Genomic DNA, 9,225 nt, shown 5'->3' on the forward strand with positions numbered 1-9,225 from the left:
CAAGCCTTCAGCATTGTCGCAAGAGTTCACTTTAGCGGCATCGTCCATCACCGTCGTCCTCAGCCACTTCCATGGTCGGTGAGCGTCATCCTTATCTGACCGCAAACCCCAACAATCTACCACTGTGATTATTATTCTATAAATCTACAAAAGCCCCCTTACCCAAACAAAGCCCAACGGACTCCTCCCCTCTCTCTCTAGAAGAACCCTAACTTTCTCTCTCTAAAAAGCCACCCGCCTATCTCGATCATTCTCTCTACAGGTGGCGTCTGGATCTTCACAGAATTTTTGGTGTTGGTGTTGTGTACATGGTTCAAGAGAATTTTTTTTGGCCTATGCCATATTCTACTATTTGTTCTCCCTTGGTTGAAGTGTAAATATTGGGTTTTTCATATGCTATTTATGGTTACGGAGTCAAAGCCTTGGTTCCTACAGAAAGATATTTAATTTCCAAACTCAAGAGGTTTTTCATTGTCGACCTTCGTAGAAATTGGGGTGTTTTCATCTTGAACAAACTCAAGAAGCAAATAACATTCTTATTCATCTTGGTTTTTTTGTCTCAAATTTTAGGAGTATGGCATGGTAATACCTAGCGTGGTAGATTTTTGTTTTCTTTCCTTTTAGCTAATATTCATAATAATTTCGGTTGTTTGCATGTTGAACAAATTCGAGAAGCAAATAGTATTCTTCTTCCTCTTTTTTTTTGCTGGGTCTCGAATTTTAAGTGTATGGGGAAGGACAATACCTCGAGTGGTAGATGTTTAAGAAGAGATGAATGTACAAATTTATGCGGTTTGGCACTAGGTCTACGTCCATGGGGGTTTGGGGAGGGGAGATTCCACTATAATATGCTTGTTTACAGTCTCTTGTAGTCTCTCATTTCTCACTGTACAATGAGAGTTGGAAATCTACTTGCTAGAAAAAGATATTCTTTCTGAAGCTCACTGTCCTCAGGTTGAAGAAGCTCTCAAAGCCAAAAACCCAAAAGTCAAAAGAAGTCCATTAAGCTGTAGGCACTCTGTCCATTTTATCTGACCCTCTTCATCCATGCACCTTGGTAGTAGTGAGAGATGTCTGCTTTGCGTGTCTGACCCCCTCTCCCTTTCCCACTTTCTTGTGAAACCTTCATGCCTCCTGACACCCTCACACCCTACTCCTTTCTTGTCCCCTCTCCTTCTCATATCTTCTCATGATGACCCTCTTGATGAGCTAAGCCTTGAAAACTATTTTGGGTCTGGTTTATTTTACCCATTCACAGTTGCCCGCGATTCTTATGAGCAGTTTGTGACCTTGAAAATTTTTTAAAGGTAAAATATGTAATCGAATTGATCTGCCTCCGTCCGTAGAGAAATAAATTCCTAAATCTGGCCCTGGTCATTCATTCTTCTTGCGTTAAGTAGTAAAGATTTTCGAGTGTAGGATTAGGCGGGAGATGGGCTTGACCGTGTACGATGTGTAAGGCGCGTGCACGCCCTGGCGAGATAAGCGGGTGGTAGGCTCAACAGCTTGGAGTGAGTACGAAAGTTGATCGACTATGGTGAGGTAAGCGGGAGGTAGGCTCGACCGCACGGTGCACTAGCGCAAAGCCCGTCCTGGCAAGGTAAGTGAGAGGTAGGCTCAACTACACGAAGCGCGTACGAAAGTTCGTTGAGTAGTCAAGTCACTTGACTGCCTATTCGAACATCTGAAAGGCCGGGTAGTCCCTGACCTTTCCTGCCTATTGACTTTTATAAAAAATGGTAGAGGGTCGTGCAGCTTGTAAAACTGCACTTGCCCTTAGTCTTGTCGAAAGGTGTACGTTCTTCCAGCGTCTTTGTTTTTTTATGACATCGGTGAATTTTCTTTATCCAATGTGAATTATGGTTAGTGTTAGAGTATGTTTGTTGTAACCTATGCGAAGTGGTCAGGGAGCCCATAGACCCTTTAGGTCCACTTCAAGCAGTTGCGAAGCTCAGAGACACGTTAACTCTGGAGGCTCGTTCCCGAAGGTAACCCGCTAGCAACTGTTATGGCACGAGTGCGAACACTTGGCGTTTACTAGTGGAGATGCTGTCTCTGGAGTGATGTCAGGTAATCGATAGACTGAACCCGCACTTTGCTGTGAGGCAGGTCGAGCCACCTTAAGGCTGGACCTGCCTATTGACCTTCATGGGAAAGTAAGTAGAAGATGTTCGACTGCGCTATGCTGTCTCGAAAGCAATGTCGAGAAGTCGAAAGATTGAACTCGCACTTCGCTGTGAGGCAGGCTAGGCCGTCCTAAGGTTGGACTCGCCAGTTGACCATCACGGGAAGGTATGTAGAAGATGTTGCAAAAGTCAAACATGTTAGTACAAATATTTCCCGACCACAAGTGCGAGACTCGCAAACCTAAGCTGTCTTGTCGGGATGCAGTGAAGGTCTAAGGCGTTATACGCCTGGCATTCTGTTGCAAGAGATTTAGTTGATGGAGCTTTTGTTGATGGAGATCCTGTTGGGGGAGATTTCATAGATGGAGATTTAGTTGATGGAGGTTCCGTTGATGGAGATTCTGTCTTCGAGTAGTCGAAAGCTGACCCACACTCCTCCGCTAGAGGGATAGAGCAACCTTAGGCATTACACTCATCCATTTCGCCTCTTGGGGAGGTAAGTTGCTGATGGAGATTCCGTTGATGATGTTCGTGTCTTTCTCTTCATTATTAGGACGGTCCATAGACTCGACCCGCTCTCCATCGTGGAGAGGTCAGAATGCCACAAGCCATGTGGCTGGCCCACTCATTCGTCGCAGTGGGGGTCAGGGTAAGTATTCGGGCAACCTTAAGGCTGAACCCGCTCCTTCATGGGAGGAACGAGACTGCCTTTGGCTTGTCCCATCCCTTTGCTCTCCGCGAGAGATAGATTGTTCGAGCAGTCTGTTCTGGGCCTGCTCCCGCCAGTTGACACCGCAGGAAAGGGTATGTTTGGGTCGGGCTGGCACTGATCCCACATTTCGTCACAGTGGGGGCCGGGGTAAGTTATTGGGGCGCTAAACCTCCGATAGTAGTCCGGTGCGGCTGTATGGTGTCGGTACGTCCACAAGGGTTTGAAGAGGGAAGATTCTACTATAATATGCTTTTTTATAGTCTCTCGTAGCCTCTAATTTCTTACTGTTCAATGGGAGCAGAAAATCTACATGCTGGAGAAGATATTCTCTCTGGTGCTCACTGTCCTCAGGTTGAAGAAGTCAAAGCCAAAAACCCAAAAGTCGAAAAAAGTCCTTCAAACCGTAGGCACCCTGCCCATTTTATCTGACCTTCTTCATGCGTGCACCTTGGTAGTGGTGAGAGATGTATGCTTTGTGTGTCTGACCCCCTCTCCCTTTCACACTTTATCTTGACACCTTCATGCCTCTTGACACCCTCACCCGCTAGTCCCTTCTTATCCCCTCTCATTCTCTCATATTTTGTCTTCTAGTGATGACCCTCTTAAAAACTATTTTGGATCTGGTGTATTTTACCACTTTATAGAGAGCATAAAGTTTACTTCTTGGAAAGGAATATAGAGTGCTAACTTAGTTTAAAGTAAACATTTGGTTTTGGAATGAAACATTACAAAACGAAAAAGGTAAAAGGTTATATAAGTCACTGCTTTCCTAATTTTGGACCCGCCCAAATTGATGGCATTGAAATTGAAGTAGGAATTCCAAAAGATCACAGTTCCACAAGCATTCAATAAGAATAGGTTAAAGAAACAACTGAATAAAAGGTTTCATCACCTGTTATTGTAGGATAATTGAAGTAAGCACTAACCTTAGCAAGTTCATTGAGAACATTAGGGGTGTAAATTTAAACTGGGAAACTGAAAAACCGGACCGGACCTGACCAAACCGGTTCTTATATTATGAAAACCGGCCGGATCCGGTCCCATTTCGGTTCTGTAGTTTCAGGGACCGGACCGGTTAGAAAAAAAAAATATATATATATAAATTAATTTTATATATTATACAAAATATTTATATATATAAGTTTTATATATAATATATAATTATATATTAAATTTTTATATATAATATATATAATTATATATCATATATGAAATAATTTCATATTATAATTTATAAATTATAACATAAAATATTACTCTTAAATATGAACATTTATAATTTGTTTGATCATATATTATTAATATAATTATATGTAAGATAATGTTATTATAATTTATAAAATAAAAGTTTAATCTTAAAGATGAAAATTTAATTGATCATATGCTTTAAACATAATATATATATATATATATTAAATTATTAATAATATTTTATCATAAGAAGTAACACTTTATTATATGTTTTTTACATTTTAAAAAAATCAAAAAATCGGACCGGATCGGACTGAAAACTGGTAAAATCGTAGGTACTGGTTTAGGAGGGTAACCAGGGCGTAATCGATTTTGAAAAATACAAAATCGGTACATGCCAGTCCGGTCCTAAATTTTCTCTAAAACCGGACCAGACCGGTTACACCCCTAGAGAACATGAATTGCTAGAGTCGTGGCCTTTACATATTCATTACAATTTTTTCAAAGACTTTTAATTTATGTGGTGTTTTGGCCAATAAATTAATTCCTAGCCATGCAAAAGTTTTGGCCAAGAGTTCTGCTAACAAAGGTGAAAACTGTGCGTTTTAGAATCAAGTAGCACAATAAAACTTCAGAACTACCTTGTTTTTGTTTCAGATGCTTGGCTCAATGGACAGTGTTGGGGAACCTAGGGCCCGGTTAAGGGTTTCAACAAGGCTCACAGCAGACAACCCTAAGCCCTAAAACTTTTCAACACCCAACTCACAAAATCTATAACACAAAGATTTGTGGCCTCCCTTCACTTCCTTCCGTACCAAGCAGAAACCATAATACACAATTGAATGAAGGAAAAAATATCTCGAAAGTTAACCTGGGAATTTGAAGAATTGTGTAGAGGAAATGGTAGGGCGCCCAAACAAATTTCACGAAGAGGAAGAAGAAGCGTGAGCAAGGAGAGATGAAGAAGAAGAAAACTTCAGCAATATGTAGGTGCACGAGTAAGGAGAGACGAAGAGGAAGATGAAGCTGAGCAGAAGGGACAACGCGGGGCAAAGCTGGGAAATTTTGAAGGAAAAAACTTCAGGCCGGATGGGTTTGAAACCTATTTTCACACCGACCAATAAAACAATGACACGTAGGCATTCCATAGAAATTCTCATTACAGCTGCATACACCCCAAAACATCTCCCCCTCTTTCTTTCTCTCCTCCTTCCCCCATCTGCAAGACGCACGAAGCCCTAAAGGCCCCCCAAAAAAAAGCACGAAGCCAAAGCTCCCTCTCCCTCCCCCATCTACGCTCGATGCCGACGGAAGGTAGCACCGGCAAAATCGTCTTCTGTTTGAAGCTCCCTCATGCGAAGCTCCCTCTCCCTCTCCCTCCCCCATCTGCACTCAAGACGCCGAAGGAAGGCCAACGACCTCTCTGTCAGTCAACTCCTCCTGTTGCTGCCTTTGCTCCCTAATCAACACCTCTAAATCCTCTCTATAATCATTGTTTTAGAGAACCAATCGCAGCAAAACATCTGGCCCCGCCTTCGAATAAGTATCGGTGACCATCACATGAGTGAAAGATATGGACTAAAGCTGCTTAAAATTGAAATTTTGAACCTAGAATCAGCTCGATAATGTCCACAATCAAATGGGTTTCAAGCTAAAACTTTGAAAAAAAGAGTTGCATTTTTTGCTTGGAATCACATACCAATGGCTTAAAATTTTACAGCAATGAAAAAGCGAGAAAAAAGTTCTATGCGTATATTAACGTATGGATTTTGAACTCGTGGGTTGCAATTTACTCACAGAGAGAGAGAGAGAGAGAGAGAGAGAGAGAGAGAGAGAGAGAGAGAGAGAGAGAGAGAGAGAGAGAGAGAGATTGGAGTGGGACTGTACAGTGAGCATGATCGAGATGGGGGAGGGAGAAGGACAAAGAGGAGAGGGAGAGGCCAATCGGGTGTATGCGGGTCCAATTTAATTGCTTTTAGGATGCTTACGTGGTACTTGATTATTGGCCGGTGTAAAAATTAATTTCACACTTGATCGGCCTGGAGCGCCACTCAATTTTGAAATGGGGCTAATCGAAAAACGAACATTTTACAGGTGAGAAAAACAGAAAAAGAAAAAGAAAAAGTCAGGTAAGGCGTGTGGTGTTAGAATTAACAGTTGTTGACGAGTAAAATTACTCATAGATTATAATAACGTCATTCCTAATGTATTGTTTTCGCCTTTCTGCCACCCACTATATCATTTGTATCTCGCTAGGACAATATTTTCCTGTTGTTGATATTGTAGATGAGTTCATCAATGTTGTCATGCGACCAATTATTAGCACTTTTAGGTGAAACGGTAGCACCACATTCACAACGCCAACAACCTTTCATCTCGGTCTCAACTCTCGAAGACCATCGATCTGGCCCTTACCACTTCTTCAACAATGAAATATACAAACTTTAAAAATATATGAGTATTGTGCTTGTGCAGATGTTTTATATTTAATTTCTTTTATATATTCTTTTTTTTTTTTTTTTTTTTTAGAAAAATTTTGAACATGACTTATGGTGCTAACATACTCATCTTCCGTATGAGTAGTGATAAATATACAATACTTTATACAATATTTTTTACAATACATATTATATAAAATAATATTAATTTTATAAAAATATCTCTTTTTAAGATATTATTATATAAAATATTGTGTTTATCATTTTTCCTTCCGTATCAACACATATCTCCACTCGCCAGTACAATTGCATATTTTCATCACCCACAGGGTTACACGTGGGTTCTTTGTCTTTTATTTCAAATACAGAATCAGCAAACCTATGGGCTTGTTTTCCCGAATACCTATGCCCTTTACGAAGTAGGTAATGAATATGTGTGAAGATCGATCGTGACAAGTACTTGAACATATAGTTTGACTTTGCATATATCTCTTCATTCACTAATAATTCGATTTGATATCTCTGCCGCCTAACAAGCCTACTTTGAATTTTTTTTTTGAAGAAGTTAGCATTCCTTAAAAAAAGCATTATTTGATATATTTTAAATAATTCTTCATTTAAGTAATTAATAAAATCATGACTTATAGTATCTCTTATTATAACTCATCATATCTTATTATAATACGTCTTATTATTAGAGTATTTTTGTTGGATTAGTTAAAGTTAAAATATATTTTTTATAAATATAAGATAAATTTAACTTTTAGCTATTTCATTCATATAAATCTCCACATTGGAATAACTATTTTTTTTATTATATAATAATAAAATAATATAAGATGAATTTAATTTTAATTATTCACATAAAATCTCCACATTAGATTATACATTTATTTATTATATAGTAATGAATAACTAATAATTTTAAAAATATTTATTTTTTTTAATTTTATCATATTTTACTATTCTACCTATTATATATTAATTAATAATCATATTCTTATTAAATTAATATATCAATTTCAAAAATATTTTAATTTTTTTAATTATGAAATTATTTTATTTTATCATATTTTACTATTCATAATATTATATATTAATTAGTAATCATATTTTAATTAAATTATGGATTAAAAATAGAAACTAGAAAGACATTGATGGAGATCTCGAGAGAGAAAAACAAATGATATAAAATGGATTTGATGAATAAACAATGTCTTTTAAATTTGAAAATAACTTTAGAAGTTATTGTAACTATGGAATATAGTTATTCCAATGTGATACATTTTATGGTTTAATAGCTAAATTCTCATTGGATTTAGTTTTTAGCTAATCCAATGAGAGTGCTCTTAGATAGTAAAAGTCTTTTAACTCATATCATTTAATCATTATAATTTTTTTAAATTTTTACATAAAATATAATAAATAATTCAATTTTTTCAAATATCAAAATAATAATAATATTAAAAAATATATTCTAACATTAATATTTTATTCAAATTTCAACTTTCATTCCATCTCAACTCACTATCCAAGATTCCAAACCTCCCCTTAACATCAAGTATAACAAAGATAATAAAAGTTAAAATAAAAATTTTCAAAATGAAAAGCCCAAATAAATATTGCAAAAAAATGGCTTATTGTGGGGTTACGTAGAAGGAAATTGAAGCAGATGGAAAATTTTGTTAAGGGCTAAAATACTCCGAAACATGACCATATTTCTTATTTATTTGGTTAAAACTTTTAGACGAGCATGAGATTAATCTTATTTTTAAATAATTTTGAAAAATATGCTAATAGATTTTGTAGATGTTGTGTTTTGCACACTCTTAAACTAGGTTCCAACAACTTAAGTCTTCATAACAAGTCCTGTAAAGAGAAGAATGTATACGGCTTTGAGAGGGCACACTAGGGTTCGAAGAGCTTCCAATGCCAAAGTCAATAAATGTTCTTGGAGTGTAGTAAATAAGTAAGGAAACTTCAAAAACTAGAGAGAGCATCCTCATATCTGAAATCAACTATTTAATTGATGTTGCTACCGATTCTTGTTGTTGCTATCGTTGTCCTGTAAATCTGTTGACTTCCTGCGTTTTTCTTGTTTAGACCTTTTTTATATATATGGAAATCATGGTTTAGTTGCTTTGTGACTGTCACCAGTTCTACTTCTCTTGTTCCTGGGGTTTTGTTACTTCTCAGCTTAATTCGTTTGGTTTTGTCGTTCTGATTTAAATTTTGATGAGGTTACGCTGTCTCTGAGTTTAGCTTTGTTTGGTATAGCTGTTTCTGAGTTTAATTATGTTTTTGGTTTTAATTTTTTGTAACCAATGCTTATGTTTGGCATTATTTTATAATAATTTTGTTTTAGGTCAGGAAATGATGGTCTGGTCTATTGGTTAGTGTTGCTGCTCGCAAGGTTGGTGTCTAGGGGTTTTGGTGTTTGACTTTTTATTTGTATAGGTTTTGTTTTCTCAAGTATAATTTTGATGAGGTGATGCTTCTCAGTTTGATTTTTTTCGGTAGTTTTTTTTTTTTTTTTTTTTTTTCTGAGCTTAGATATTTCGGGTGTTAATTCTTTATAATAATTGCTAATACAATTATTATCTACACATGCGTTTCATGTTTTTGGGCTTGCTGGGGTTTTATGTGGCATCTCATATTTTAAGGGATTTGATTTAATTCTTGTAAGTTTGGAACTTGAGTCGACCTTTATCTTTGGTTGGGGTTGGTGGTTGACAATTTCAAGGACACTGACGACTTG

This window comes from Juglans regia, chromosome 7 (assembly GCF_001411555.2).
Source record: "Juglans regia cultivar Chandler chromosome 7, Walnut 2.0, whole genome shotgun sequence".
In the NCBI taxonomy this organism is placed as follows: domain Eukaryota; kingdom Viridiplantae; phylum Streptophyta; class Magnoliopsida; order Fagales; family Juglandaceae; genus Juglans; species Juglans regia.